The sequence below is a fragment of the Rhinoderma darwinii genome, chromosome 3 (genome assembly GCF_050947455.1).
Source record: "Rhinoderma darwinii isolate aRhiDar2 chromosome 3, aRhiDar2.hap1, whole genome shotgun sequence".
Taxonomy (NCBI): domain Eukaryota; kingdom Metazoa; phylum Chordata; class Amphibia; order Anura; family Rhinodermatidae; genus Rhinoderma; species Rhinoderma darwinii.
In genome coordinates this window covers 392,201,729-392,218,596 of record NC_134689.1, presented here as the reverse complement: position 1 = coordinate 392,218,596, position 16,868 = coordinate 392,201,729, and positions in this window count along the sequence as shown.

The following is a 16,868-nucleotide window of genomic DNA, read 5'->3' as shown; positions in this document are numbered from 1 at the left end:
ACCGCTCTGTAGCACTACAAGTCCCAGCATGTATAAATATATCGCTCTGTAGCACTACAAGTCCCAGCATGTATAAATATATCGCTCTGTAGCACTACAAGTCCCAGCATGCATAAATATACCGCTCTGTAGCACTACAAGTCCCATCATGTATAAATATACCGCTCTGTAGCACTACAAGTCCCAGCATGTATAAATATACCGCTCTGTAGCACTACAAGTCCCATCATGTATAAATATACCGCTCTGTAGCACTACAAGTCCCATCATGTATAAATATACAGTTCTGTAGCACTACAAGTCCCAGCATGTATAAATATACCGCTCTGTAGCACTACAAGTCCCAGAATTTATAAATATACCGCTCTGTAGCACTACAAGTCCCATCATGTATAAATATACCGTTCTGTAGCACTACAAGTCCCAGCATGTATAAATATACCGCTCTGTAGCACTACAAGTCCCAGCATGCATAAATATACCGCTCTGTAGCACTACAAGTCCCAGCATGTATAAATATACCGCTCTGTAGCACTACAAGTCCCATCATGTATAAATATACCGCTCTGTAGCGCTACAAGTCCCAGCATGTATAAATATACCGCTCTGTAGCACTACAAGTCCCATCATGTATAAATATACCGCTCTGTAGCGCTACAAGTCCCAGCATGTATAAATATACCGCTCTGTAGCACTACAAGTCCCATCATGTATAAATATACCGCTCTGTAGCACTACAAGTCCCATCATGTATAAATATATCGCTCTGTAGCACTACAAGTCCCAGCATGTATAAATATACCGCTCTGTAGCACTACAAGTCCCATCATGTATAAATATACCGCTCTGTAGCACTACAAGTCCCAGCATGCATACATATACCGCTCTGTAGCACTACAAGTCCCAGCATGTATAAATATACCGTTCTGTAGCACTACAAGTCCCAGCATGTATAAATATACCGCTCTGTAGCACTACAAGTCCCAGCATGCATAAATATACCGCTTTGTAGCACTACAAGTCCCATCATGTATAAATATACCGCTCTGTAGCACTACAAGTCCCAGCATGTATAAATATACCGCTCTGTAGCACTACAAGTCCCATCATGTATAAATATACCGCTCTGTAGCACTACAAGTCCCAGCATGTATAAATATACCGCTCTGTAGCACTACAAGTCCCATCATGCATAAATATACCGCTTTGTAGCACTACAAGTCCCAGCATGTATAAATATACCGCTCTGTAGCACTACAAGTCCCAGCATGTATAAATATACCGCTCTGTAGCACTACAAGTCCCAGCATGTATAAATATACCGTTCTGTAGCACTACAAGTCCCAGCATGTATAAATATACCGCTCTGTAGCACTACAAGTCCCAGCATGTATAAATATACCGCTCTGTAGCACTACAAGTCCCAGCATGTATAAATATACCGCTCTGTAGCACTACAAGTCCCAGCATGTATAAATATACTGTTCTGTAGCACTACAAGTCCCAGCATGCATAAATATACCGCTCTGTAGCACTACAAGTCCCAGCATGTATAAATATACCGCTCTGTAGCACTACAAGTCCCAGCATGTATAAATATACCGCTCTGTAGCACTACAAGTCCCATCATGTATAAATATACCGCTCTTTAGCACTACAAGTCCCATCATGTATAAATATACCGTTCTGTAGCACTACAAGTCCCAGCATGTATAAATATACCGCTCTGTAGCACTACAAGTCCCAGCATGTATAAATATACCGTTCTGTAGCACTACAAGTCCCAGCATCCATAAATATACCGCTCTGTAGCACTACAAGTCCCAGCATGTATAAATATACCGCTCTGTAGCACTACAAGTCCCAGCATGCATAAATATACCGCTCTGTAGCACTACAAGTCCCAGCATGTATAAATATACCGCTCTGTAGCACTACAAGTCCCAGCATGTATAAATATACCGCTCTGTAGCACTACAAGTCCCAGCATGTATAAATATACCGCTCTGTAGCACTACAAGTCCCAGCATGTATAAATATACCGCTCTGTAGCACTACAAGTCCCAGCATGTATAAATATACCGCTCTGTAGCACTACAAGTCCCAGCATGTATAAATATACCGCTCTGTAGCACTACAAATCCCATCATGTATAAATATACCGCTCTGTAGCACTACAAGTCCCATCATGCATAAATATACCGCTCTGTAGCACTACAAGTCCCAGCATGTATAAATATACCGCTCTGTAGCACTACAAGTCCCAGCATGTATAAATATACCGCTCTGTAGCACTACAAGTCCCATCATGTATAAATATATCGCTCTGTAGCACTACAAGTCCCAGCATGTATAAATATACCGCTCTGTAGCACTACAAGTCCCAGCATGTATAAATATACCGCTCTGTAGCACTACAAGTCCCAGCATGTATAAATATACCGTTCTGTAGCACTACAAGTCCCAGCATGTATAAATATACCGCTCTGTAGCACTACAAGTCCCATCATGTATAAATATATCGCTCTGTAGCACTACAAGTCCCAGCATGTATAAATATACCGCTCTGTAGCACTACAAGTCCCGGCATGTATAAATATACCGCTCTGTAGCACTACAAGTCCCAGCATGTATAAATATACCGCTCTGTAGCACTACAAGTCCCAGCATGTATAAATATACCGCTCTGTAGCACTACAAGTCCCATCATGTATAAATATACCGCTCTGTAGCACTACAAGTCCCAGCATGTATAAATATATCGCTCTGTAGCACCACAAGTACCATCATGTATAAATATACCGCTCTGTAGCACTACAAGTCCCAGCATGTATAAATATACCGCTCTGTAGCACTACAAGTCCCAGCATGTATAAATATACCGCTCTGTAGCACTACAAGTCCCAGCATGTATAAATATACCGCTCTGTAGCACTACAAGTCCCATCATGTATAAATATATCGCTCTGTAGCACTACAAGTCCCATCATGTATAAATATACCGCTCTGTAGCACTACAAGTCCCAGCATGTATAAATATACCGCTCTGTAGCACTACAAGTCCCATCATGTATAAATATACCGCTCTGTAGCACTACAAGTCCCATCATGTATAAATATACCGCTCTGTAGCACTACAAGTCCCAGCATGTATAAATATACCGCTCTGTAGCACTACAAGTCCCAGCATGTATAAATATACCGCTCTGTAGCACTACAAGTCCCATCATGTATAAATATATCGCTCTGTAGCACTACAAGTCCCAGCATGCATAAATATACCGCTCTGTAGCACTACAAGTCCCAGCATGTATAAATATACCGCTCTGTAGCACTACAAGTCCCAGCATGTATAAATATACCGCTCTGTAGCACTACAAGTCCCAGCATGTATAAATATACCGTTCTGTAGCACTACAAGTCCCAGCATGTATAAATATACCGCTCTGTAGCACTACAAGTCCCATCATGTATAAATATATCGCTCTGTAGCACTACAAGTCCCAGCATGTATAAATATACCGCTCTGTAGCACTACAAGTCCCAGCATGTATAAATATACCGCTCTGTAGCACTACAAGTCCCAGCATGTATAAATATACCGCTCTGTAGCACTACAAGTCCCAGCATGTATAAATATACCGCTCTGTAGCACCACAAGTACCATCATGTATAAATATACCGCTCTGTAGCACTACAAGTCCCAGGATGTATAAATATACCGCTCTGTAGCACTACAAGTCCCAGCATGTATAAATATACCGTTCTGTAGCACTACAAGTCCCAGCATGTATAAATATACCGCTCTGTAGCACTACAAGTCCCAGCATGTATAAATATATCGCTCTGTAGCACTACAAGTCCCAGCATGTATAAATATACCGCTCTGTAGCACTACAAGTCCCATCATGTATAAATATATCGCTCTGTAGCACTACAAGTCCCAGCATGTATAAATATACCGCTCTGTAGCACTACAAGTCCCAGCATGTCTAAATATACCGCTCTGTAGCACTACAAGTCCCAGCATGTATAAATATACCGCTCTGTAGCGCTACAAGTCCCATCATGTATAAATATATCGCTCTGTAGCACTACAAGTCCCATCATGTATAAATATACCGTTCTGTAGCACTACAAGTCCCAGCATGTATAAATATACCGCTCTGTAGCGCTACAAGTCCCATCATGTATAAATATATCGCTCTGTAGCACTACAAGTCCCATCATGTATAAATATACCGTTCTGTAGCACTACAAGTCCCAGCATGTATAAATATACCGCTCTGTAGCACTACAAGTCCCAGCATGTATAAATATACCGCTCTGTAGGACTACAAGTCCCAGCATGTATAAATATATCGCTCTGTAGCGCTACAAGTCCCAGGATGTATAAATATACCGCTCTGTAGCGCTACAAGTCCCAGCATGTATAAATATACCGCTCTGTAGCACTACAAGTCCCAGCATGTATAAATATACTGTTCTGTAGCACTACAAGTCCCAGCATGCATAAATATACCGTTCTGTAGCACTACAAGTCCCAGCATGTATAAATATACCGCTCTGTAGCACTACAAGTCCCATCATGCATAAATATACCGCTCTATAGCACTACAAGTCCCATCATGCATAAATATACCGCTCTATAGCACTACAAGTCCCAGCATGTATAAATATATCGCTCTGTAGCGCTACAAGTCCCATCATGCATAAATATACCGCTCTATAGCACTACAAGTCCCAGCATGTATAAATATACCGCTCTGTAGCACTACAAGTCCCAGCATGTATAAATATACCGCTCTGTAGCACTACAAGTCCCAGCATGTATAAATATACCGCTCTGTAGCACTACAAGTCCCAGCATGTATAAATATACCGCTCTGTAGCACTACAAATCCCATCATGTATAAATATACCGCTCTGTAGCACTACAAGTCCCAGCATGAATAAATATATCGCTCTGTAGCACTACAAGTCCCAGCATGTATAAATATACCGCTCTGTAGCACTACAAGTCCCAGCATGTATAAATATACCGCTCTGTAGCACTACAAGTCCCAGCATGTATAAATATACCGCTCTGTAGCACTACAAATCCCATCATGTATAAATATACCGCTCTGTAGCACTACAAGTCCCAGCATGAATAAATATACCGCTCTGTAGCGCTACAAGTCCCAGCATGTATAAATATACCGCTCTGTAGCACTACAAGTCCCAGCATGTATAAATATACCGCTCTGTAGCACTACAAGTCCCAGCATGCATAAATATACCGCTCTGTAGCACTACAAGTCCCATCATGTATAAATATACCGCTCTGTAGTACTACAAGTCCCAGCATGCATAAATATACCGCTCTGTAGCACTACAAGTCCCAGCATGTATAAATATACCGCTCTGTAGCACTACAAGTCCCAGCATGCATAAATATACCGCTCTGTAGCACTACAAGTCCCAGCATGTATAAATATACCGCTCTGTAGCACCACAAGTACCATCATGTATAAATATACCGCTCTGTAGCGCTACAAGTCCCATCATGTATAAATATACCGCTCTGTAGCACTACAAGTCCCAGCATGTATAAATATACCGCTCTGTAGCGTTACAAGTCCCATCATGTATAAATATACCGCTCTGTAGCACTACAAGTCCCAGCATGTATAAATATACCGCTCTGTAGCACTACAAGTCCCAGCATGTATAAATATACCGCTCTGTAGCACTACAAGTCCCAGCATGTATAAATATACCGCTCTGTAGCACTACAAGTCCCATCATGTATAAATATACCGCTCTGTAGCACTACAAGTCCCAGCATGTATAAATATACCGCTCTGTAGCACTACAAGTCCCAGCATGTATAAATATACCGCTCTGTAGCACTACAAGTCCCATCATGTATAAATATACCGCTCTGTAGCACTACAAGTCCCAGCATGTATAAATATACCGCTCTGTAGCACCACAAGTCCCAGCATGTATAAATATACCGCTCTGTAGCACTACAAGTCCCAGCATGTATAAATATACCGCTCTGTAGCACTACAAGTCCCAGCATGTATAAATATACCGCTCTGTAGCACTACAAGTCCCATCATGTATAAATATACCGCTCTGTAGCACTACAAGTCCCAGCATGTATAAATATACCGCTTTGTAGCACCACAAGTACCATCATGTATAAATATACCGCTCTGTAGCACTACAAGTCCCAGCATGTATAAATATATCGCTCTGTAGCACTACAAGTCCCAGCATGTATAAATATATCGCTCTGTAGCACTACAAGTCCCAGCATGCATAAATATACCGCTCTGTAGCACTACAAGTCCCATCATGTATAAATATACCGCTCTGTAGCACTACAAGTCCCATCATGTATAAATATACAGTTCTGTAGCACTACAAGTCCCAGCATGTATAAATATACCGGTCTGTAGCACTACAAGTCCCAGAATTTATAAATATACCGCTCTGTAGCACTACAAGTCCCATCATGTATAAATATACCGCTCTGTAGCACTACAAGTCCCAGCATGTATAAATATACCGTTCTGTAGCACTACAAGTCCCAGCATGTATAAATATACCGCTCTGTAGCACTACAAGTCCCAGCATGCATAAATATACCGCTCTGTAGCACTACAAGTCCCAGCATGTATAAATATACCGCTCTGTAGCACTACAAGTCCCAGCATGTATAAATATACCGCTCTGTAGCGCTACAAGTCCCAGCATGTATAAATATACCGCTCTGTAGCACTACAAGTCCCAGCATGTATAAATATACCGCTCTGTAGCACTACAAGTCCCATCATGTATAAATATACCGCTCTGTAGCACTACAAGTCCCAGCATGTATAAATATACCGCTCTGTAGCACTACAAGTCCCATCATGTATAAATATATCGCTCTGTAGCACTACAAGTCCCAGCATGTATAAATATACCGCTCTGTAGCACTACAAGTCCCATCATGTATAAATATACCGCTCTGTAGCACTACAAGTCCCAGCATGCATACATATACCGCTCTGTAGCACTACAAGTCCCAGCATGTATAAATATACCGTTCTGTAGCACTACAAGTCCCAGCATGTATAAATATACCGCTCTGTAGCACTACAAGTCCCAGCATGCATAAATATACCGCTTTGTAGCACTACAAGTCCCAGCATGTATAAATATACCGCTCTGTAGCACTACAAGTCCCATCATGTATAAATATACCGCTCTGTAGCACTACAAGTCCCAGCATGTATAAATATACCGCTCTGTAGCACTACAAGTCCCATCATGCATAAATATACCGCTTTGTAGCACTACAAGTCCCAGCATGTATAAATATACCGCTCTGTAGCACTACAAGTCCCAGCATGTATAAATATACCGCTCTGTAGCACTACAAGTCCCAGCATGTATAAATATACCGCTCTGTAGCACTACAAGTCCCATCATGTATAAATATACCGCTCTGTAGCACTACAAGTCCCAGCATGTATAAATATACCGCTCTGTAGCACTACAAGTCCCATCATGCATAAATATACCGCTTTGTAGCACTACAAGTCCCAGCATGTATAAATATACCGCTCTGTAGCACTACAAGTCCCAGCATGTATAAATATACCGCTCTGTAGCACTACAAGTCCCAGCATGTATAAATATACCGCTCTGTAGCACTACAAGTCCCAGCATGTATAAATATACCGCTCTGTAGCACTACAAGTCCCAGCATGTATAAATATACTGTTCTGTAGCACTACAAGTCCCAGCATGCATAAATATACCGCTCTGTAGCACTACAAGTCCCAGCATGTATAAATATACCGCTCTGTAGCACTACAAGTCCCAGCATGTATAAATATACTGTTCTGTAGCACCACAAGTACCATCATGCATAAATATACCACTCTGTAGCACTACAAGTCCCATCATGTATAAATATACCGCTCTGTAGCACTACAAGTCCCAGCATGTATAAATATACCGTTCTGTAGCACTACAAGTCCCAGCATGTATAAATATACCGCTCTGTAGCACTACAAGTCCCAGCATGTATAAATATACCGTTCTGTAGCACTACAAGTCCCAGCATGCATAAATATACCGCTCTGTAGCACTACAAGTCCCAGCATGTATAAATATACCGCTCTGTAGCACTACAAGTCCCAGCATGTATAAATATACCGCTCTGTAGCACTACAAGTCCCAGCATGTATAAATATACCGCTCTGTAGCACTACAAGTCCCAGCATGTATAAATATACCGCTCTGTAGCACTACAAGTCCCAGCATGCATAAATATACCGCTCTGTAGCACTACAAGTCCCAGCATGTATAAATATACCGCTCTGTAGCACTACAAGTCCCAGCATGTATAAATATACCGCTCTGTAGCACTACAAGTCCCAGCATGTATAAATATACCGCTCTGTAGCACTACAAGTCCCAGCATGTATAAATATACCGCTCTGTAGCACTACAAGTCCCAGCATGTATAAATATACCGCTCTGTAGCACTACAAGTCCCAGCATGTATAAATATACCGCTCTGTAGCACTACAAGTCCCAGCATGTATAAATATACCGCTCTGTAGCACCACAAGTACCATCATGTATAAATATACCGCTCTGTAGCACTACAAGTCCCAGCATGTATAAATATACCGCTCTGTAGCACTACAAGTCCCAGCATGTATAAATATACCGCTCTGTAGCACTACAAGTCCCAGCATGTATAAATATACCGCTCTGTAGCACTACAAGTCCCAGCATGTATAAATATACCGCTCTGTAGCACCACAAGTACCATCATGTATAAATATACCGCTCTGTAGCACTACAAGTCCCAGCATGTATAAATATACCGCTCTGTAGCACTACAAGTCCCAGCATGTATAAATATACCGCTCTGTAGCACTACAAGTCCCAGCATGTATAAATATACCGCTCTGTAGCACTACAAGTCCCAGCATGTATAAATATACCGCTCTGTAGCACTACAAGTCCCAGCATGTATAAATATACCGCTCTGTAGCACCACAAGTACCAGCATGTATAAATATACCGCTCTGTAGCACTACAAGTCCCAGCATGTATAAATATACCGCTCTGTAGCACTACAAGTCCCAGCATGTATAAATATACCGCTCTGTAGCACTACAAGTCCCAGCATGTATAAATATACCGCTCTGTAGCACTACAAGTCCCAGCATGTATAAATATACCGCTCTGTAGCACTACAAGTCCCATCATGTATAAATATACCGCTCTGTAGCACTACAAGTCCCATCATGTATAAATATATCGCTCTGTAGCACTACAAGTCCCAGCATGTATAAATATACCGTTCTGTAGCACTACAAGTCCCAGCATGTATAAATATACCGCTCTGTAGCACTACAAGTCCCATCATGTATAAATATATCGCTCTGTAGCACTACAAGTCCCAGCATGTATAAATATACCGCTCTGTAGCACTACAAGTCCCAGCATGTATAAATATACCGCTCTGTAGCACTACAAGTCCCAGCATGTATAAATATACCGCTCTGTAGCGCTACAAGTCCCATCATGTATAAATATATCGCTCTGTAGCACTACAAGTCCCATCATGTATAAATATACCGCTCTGTAGCACTACAAGTCCCAGCATGTATAAATATACCGCTCTGTAGCGCTACAAATCCCATCATGTATAAATATACCGCTCTGTAGCACTACAAGTCCCAGCATGTATAAATATACCGCTCTGTAGCACTACAAGTCCCAGCATGTATAAATATACCGCTCTGTAGCACTACAAGTCCCAGCATGTATAAATATATCGCTCTATAGCGCTACAAGTCCCAGCATGTATAAATATACCGCTCTGTAGCGCTACAAGTCCCAGCATGTATAAATATACCGCTCTGTAGCGCTACAAGTCCCAGCATGTATAAATATACCGTTCTGTAGCACTACAAGTCCCATCATGTATAAATATACCGCTCTGTAGCACTACAAGTCCCATCATGTATAAATATACCGTTCTGTAGCACTACAAGTCCCAGCATGCATAAATATACCGTTCTGTAGCACTACAAGTCCCAGCATGTATAAATATACCGCTCTGTAGCACTACAAGTCCCAGCATGTATAAATATACCGTTCTGTAGCACTACAAGTCCCAGCATGCATAAATATACCGTTCTGTAGCACTACAAGTCCCAGCATGTATAAATATACCGCTCTGTAGCACTACAAGTCCCATCATGCATAAATATACCGCTCTATAGCACTACAAGTCCCATCATGCATAAATATATCGCTCTGTAGCGCTACAAGTCCCATCATGCATAAATATACCGCTCTATAGCACTACAAGTCCCAGCATGTATAAATATACCGCTCTGTAGCACTACAAGTCCCATCATGCATAAATATACCGCTCTGTAGCACTACAAGTCCCAGCATGTATAAATATACCGCTCTGTAGCACTACAAGTCCCAGCATGTATAAATATACCGCTCTGTAGCACTACAAGTCCCAGCATGCATAAATATACCGCTCTGTAGCACTACAAGTCCCAGCATGTATAAATATACCGCTCTGTAGCACTACAAGTCCCAGCATGTATAAATATACCGCTCTGTAGCACTACAAGTCCCAGCATGTATAAATATACCGCTCTGTAGCACTACAAGTCCCAGCATGTATAAATATACCGCTCTGTAGCACTACAAGTCCCATCATGTATAAATATACCGCTCTGTAGCACTACAAGTCCCAGCATGAATAAATATATCGCTCTGTAGCACTACAAGTCCCAGCATGTATAAATATACCGCTCTGTAGCACTACAAGTCCCAGCATGTATAAATATACCGCTCTGTAGCACTACAAGTCCCAGCATGTATAAATATACCGCTCTGTAGCGCTACAAATCCCATCATGTATAAATATACCGCTCTGTAGCACTACAAGTCCCAGCATGAATAAATATACCGCTCTGTAGCGCTACAAGTCCCAGCATGTATAAATATACCGCTCTGTAGCACTACAAGTCCCAGCATGTATAAATATACCGCTCTGTAGCACTACAAGTCCCAGCATGCATAAATATACCGCTCTGTAGCACTACAAGTCCCATCATGTATAAATATACCGCTCTGTAGTACTACAAGTCCCAGCATGCATAAATATACCGCTCTGTAGCACTACAAGTCCCAGCATGTATAAATATACCGCTCTGTAGCACTACAAGTCCCAGCATGTATAAATATACCGCTCTGTAGCACTACAAGTCCCAGCATGCATAAATATACCGTTCTGTAGCACTACAAGTCCCAGCATGTATAAATATACCGCTCTGTAGCACTACAAGTCCCAGCATGCATAAATATACCGCTCTGTAGCACTACAAGTCCCAGCATGTATAAATATACCGCTCTGTAGCACTACAAGTCCCAGCATGTATAAATATACCGCTCTGTAGCACTACAAGTCCCAGCATGTATAAATATACCGCTCTGTAGCACTACAAGTCCCAGCATGTATAAATATACCGCTCTGTAGCACTACAAGTCCCATCATGTATAAATATACCGCTCTGTAGCACTACAAGTCCCATCATGCATAAATATACCGCTCTGTAGCACTACAAGTCCCATCATGTATAAATATACCGCTCTGTAGCACTACAAGTCCCAGCATGTATAAATATACCGTTCTGTAGCACTACAAGTCCCAGCATGTATAAATATATCGCTCTGTAGCACTACAAGTCCCATCATGTATAAATATATCGCTCTGTAGCACTACAAGTCCCATCATGTATAAATATACCGCTCTGTAGCACTACAAGTCCCAGCATGTATAAATATACCGCTCTGTAGCACTACAAGTCCCAGCATGTATAAATATATCGCTCTGTAGCACTACAAGTCCCATCATGTATAAATATACCGCTCTGTAGCGCTACAAGTCCCAGCATGTATAAATATACCGCTCTGTAGCACTACAAATCCCATCATGTATAAATATACCGCTCTGTAGCGCTACAAGTCCCAGCATGTATAAATATACCGCTCTGTAGCACTACAAGTCCCAGCATGTATAAATATATCGCTCTGTAGCACTACAAGTCCCATCATGTATAAATATACCGCTCTGTAGCACTACAAGTCCCAGCATGTATAAATATACCGCTCTGTAGCGCTACAAGTCCCAGCATGCATAAATATACCGCTCTGTAGCACTACAAGTCCCATCATGTATAAATATACCGCTCTGTAGCACTACAAGTCCCAGCATGTATAAATATATCGCTCTGTAGCACTACAAGTCCCAGCTCGTATAAATATACCGCTCTGTAGCACTACAAGTCCCAGCATGTATAAATATACCGCTCTGTAGCACTACAAGTCCCAGCATGTATAAATATACCGCTCTGTAGCACTACAAGTCCCAGCATGTATAAATATACCGCTCTGTAGCACTACAAGTCCCAGCATGTATAAATATACCGCTCTGTAGCACTACAAGTCCCATCATGTATAAATATACCGCTCTGTAGCACTACAAGTCCCAGCATGTATAAATATATCGCTCTGTAGCACTACAAGTCCCAGCATGTATAAATATACCGCTCTGTAGCGCTACAAGTCCCAGCATGCATAAATATACCGCTCTGTAGCACTACAAGTCCCAGCATGTATAAATATACCGCTCTGTAGCACTACAAGTCCCAGCATGTATAAATATACCGCTCTGTAGCACTACAAGTCCCATCATGTATAAATATACCGCTCTGTAGCACTAAAAGTCCCAGCATGTATAAATATACCGCTCTGTAGCACTACAAGTCCCAGCATGTATAAATATACCGCTCTGTAGCACTACAAGTCCCATCATGTATAAATATACCGCTCTGTAGCACTACAAGTCCCAGCATGTATAAATATACCGCTCTGTAGCACTACAAGTCCCATCATGCATAAATATACCGCTCTGTAGCACTACAAGTCCCAGCATGTATAAATATACCGCTCTGTAGCACTACAAGTCCCAGCATGTATAAATATACCGCTCTGTAGCGCTACAAGTCCCATCATGCATAAATATACCGCTCTGTAGCACTACAAGTCCCATCATGTATAAATATACCGCTCTGTAGCACTACAAGTCCCATCATGTATAAATATACCGCTCTGTAGCACTACAAGTCCCATCATGCATAAATATACCGCTCTGTAGCACTACAAGTCCCATCATGCATAAATATACCGCTCTGTAGCACTACAAGTCCCATCATGTATAAATATACCGCTCTGTAGCGCTACAAGTCCCAGCATGTATAAATATACCGCTCTGTAGCACTACAAGTCCCAGCATGTATAAATATACCGCTCTGTAGCGCTACAAGTCCCAGCATGCATAAATATACCGCTCTGTAGCACTACAAGTCCCATCATGTATAAATATACCGCTCTGTAGCACTACAAGTCCCATCATGCATAAATATACCGCTCTGTAGCACTACAAGTCCCATCATGTATAAATATACCGCTCTGTAGCACTACAAGTCCCATCATGCATAAATATACCGCTCTGTAGCACTACAAGTCCCAGCATGCATAAATATACCGCTCTGTAGCACTACAAGTCCCAGCATGTATAAATATACCGTTCTGTAGCACTACAAGTCCCAGCATGTATAAATATACCGCTCTGTAGCACTACAAGTCCCATCATGTATAAATATACCGCTCTGTAGCACTACAAGTCCAATCATGTATAAATATACCGCTCTGTAGCACTACAAGTCCCATCATGCATAAATATACCGCTCTGTAGCACTACAAGTCCCAGCATGTATAAATATACCGCTCTGTAGCGCTACAAGTCCCAGCATGTATAAATATACCGCTCTGTAGCACTACAAGTCCCAGCATGCATAAATATACCGCTCTGTAGCACTACAAGTCCCAGCATGCATAAATATACTGTTCTGTAGCACTACAAGTCCCGGCATGTATAAATATACCGCTCTGTAGCACTACAAGTCCCAGCATGTATAAATATACCGCTCTGTAGCACTACAAGTCCCAGCATGTATAAATATATCGCTCTGTAGCACTACAAGTCCCAGCATGCATAAATATACCGCTCTGTAGCACTACAAGTCCCAGCATGTATAAATATACCGCTCTGTAGTACTACAAGTCCCAGCATATATATATATATATAGATTATTATGTAGTACTACAAGTCTCAGCATGTATAAATAGAGTGTTATGTAGTACTACAAGTCTCAGCATGTATATAGACTGTTATGTAGTACTACAAGTCTCAGCATGTATATATAGACTGTTATGTAGTACTACAAGTCTCAGCATGTATATAGACTGTTATGTAGTACTACAAGTCTCAGCATGTATATAGACTGTTATGTAGTACTACAAGTCTCAGCATGTATATATACACTGTTATGTAGTACTACAAGTCTCAGCATGTATATAGACTGTTATGTAGTACTACAAGTCTCAGCATGTATATAGACTGTTATGTAGTACTACAAGTCTCAGCATGTATATATAGACTGTTATGTAGTACTACAAGTCCCAGCATGCATAAATATACCGCTCTGTAGCACTACAAGTCCCAGCATGTATAAATATACCGCTCTGTAGCACTACAAGTCCCAGCATGTATAAATATACCGCTCTGTAGCACTACAAGTCCCAGCATGTATAAATATACCGCTCTGTAGCACTACAAGTCCCAGCATGTATAAATATACCGCTCTGTAGCACTACAAGTCCCAGCATGTATAAATATACCGCTCTGTAGCACTACAAGTCCCATCATGTATAAATATACCGCTCTGTAGCACTACAAGTCCCATCATGCATAAATATACCGCTCTGTAGCACTACAAGTCCCATCATGTATAAATATACCGCTCTGTAGCACTACAAGTCCCAGCATGTATAAATATACCGTTCTGTAGCACTACAAGTCCCAGCATGTATAAATATATCGCTCTGTAGCACTACAAGTCCCATCATGTATAAATATATCGCTCTGTAGCACTACAAGTCCCATCATGTATAAATATACCGCTCTGTAGCACTACAAGTCCCAGCATGTATAAATATACCGCTCTGTAGCACTACAAGTCCCAGCATGTATAAATATATCGCTCTGTAGCACTACAAGTCCCATCATGTATAAATATACCGCTCTGTAGCGCTACAAGTCCCAGCATGTATAAATATACCGCTCTGTAGCACTACAAATCCCATCATGTATAAATATACCGCTCTGTAGCGCTACAAGTCCCAGCATGCATAAATATACCGCTCTGTAGCACTACAAGTCCCATCATGTATAAATATACCGCTCTGTAGCACTACAAGTCCCAGCATGTATAAATATATCGCTCTGTAGCACTACAAGTCCCAGCTCGTATAAATATACCGCTCTGTAGCACTACAAGTCCCAGCATGTATAAATATACCGCTCTGTAGCACTACAAGTCCCAGCATGTATAAATATACCGCTCTGTAGCACTACAAGTCCCAGCATGTATAAATATACCGCTCTGTAGCACTACAAGTCCCAGCATGTATAAATATACCGCTCTGTAGCACTACAAGTCCCATCATGTATAAATATACCGCTCTGTAGCACTACAAGTCCCAGCATGTATAAATATATCGCTCTGTAGCACTACAAGTCCCAGCATGTATAAATATACCGCTCTGTAGCGCTACAAGTCCCAGCATGCATAAATATACCGCTCTGTAGCACTACAAGTCCCAGCATGTATAAATATACCGCTCTGTAGCACTACAAGTCCCAGCATGTATAAATATACCGCTCTGTAGCACTACAAGTCCCATCATGTATAAATATACCGCTCTGTAGCACTAAAAGTCCCAGCATGTATAAATATACCGCTCTGTAGCACTACAAGTCCCAGCATGTATAAATATACCGCTCTGTAGCACTACAAGTCCCATCATGTATAAATATACCGCTCTGTAGCACTACAAGTCCCAGCATGTATAAATATACCGCTCTGTAGCACTACAAGTCCCATCATGCATAAATATACCGCTCTGTAGCACTACAAGTCCCATCATGCATAAATATACCGCTCTGTAGCACTACAAGTCCCATCATGTATAAATATACCGCTCTGTAGCACTACAAGTCCCATCATGTATAAATATACCGCTCTGTAGCACTACAAGTCCCATCATGCATAAATATACCGCTCTGTAGCACTACAAGTCCCATCATGCATAAATATACCGCTCTGTAGCACTACAAGTCCCATCATGTATAAATATACCGCTCTGTAGCGCTACAAGTCCCAGCATGTATAAATATACCGTTCTGTAGCACTACAAGTCCCGGCATGTATAAATATACCGCTCTGTAGCACTACAAGTCCCAGCATGTATAAATATACCGCTCTGTAGCGCTACAAGTCCCAGCATGCATAAATATACCGCTCTGTAGCACTACAAGTCCCATCATGTATAAATATACCGCTCTGTAGCACTACAAGTCCCATCATGCATAAATATACCGCTCTGTAGCACTACAAGTCCCATCATGTATAAATATACCGCTCTGTAGCACTACAAGTCCCATCATGCATAAATATACCGCTCTGTAGCACTACAAGTCCCAGCATGCATAAATATACCGCTCTGTAGCACTACAAGTCCCAGCATGTATAAATATACCGTTCTGTAGCACTACAAGTCCCAGCATGTATAAATATACCGCTCTGTAGCACTACAAGTCCCATCATGTATAAATATACCGCTCTGTAGCACTACAAGTCCAATCATGT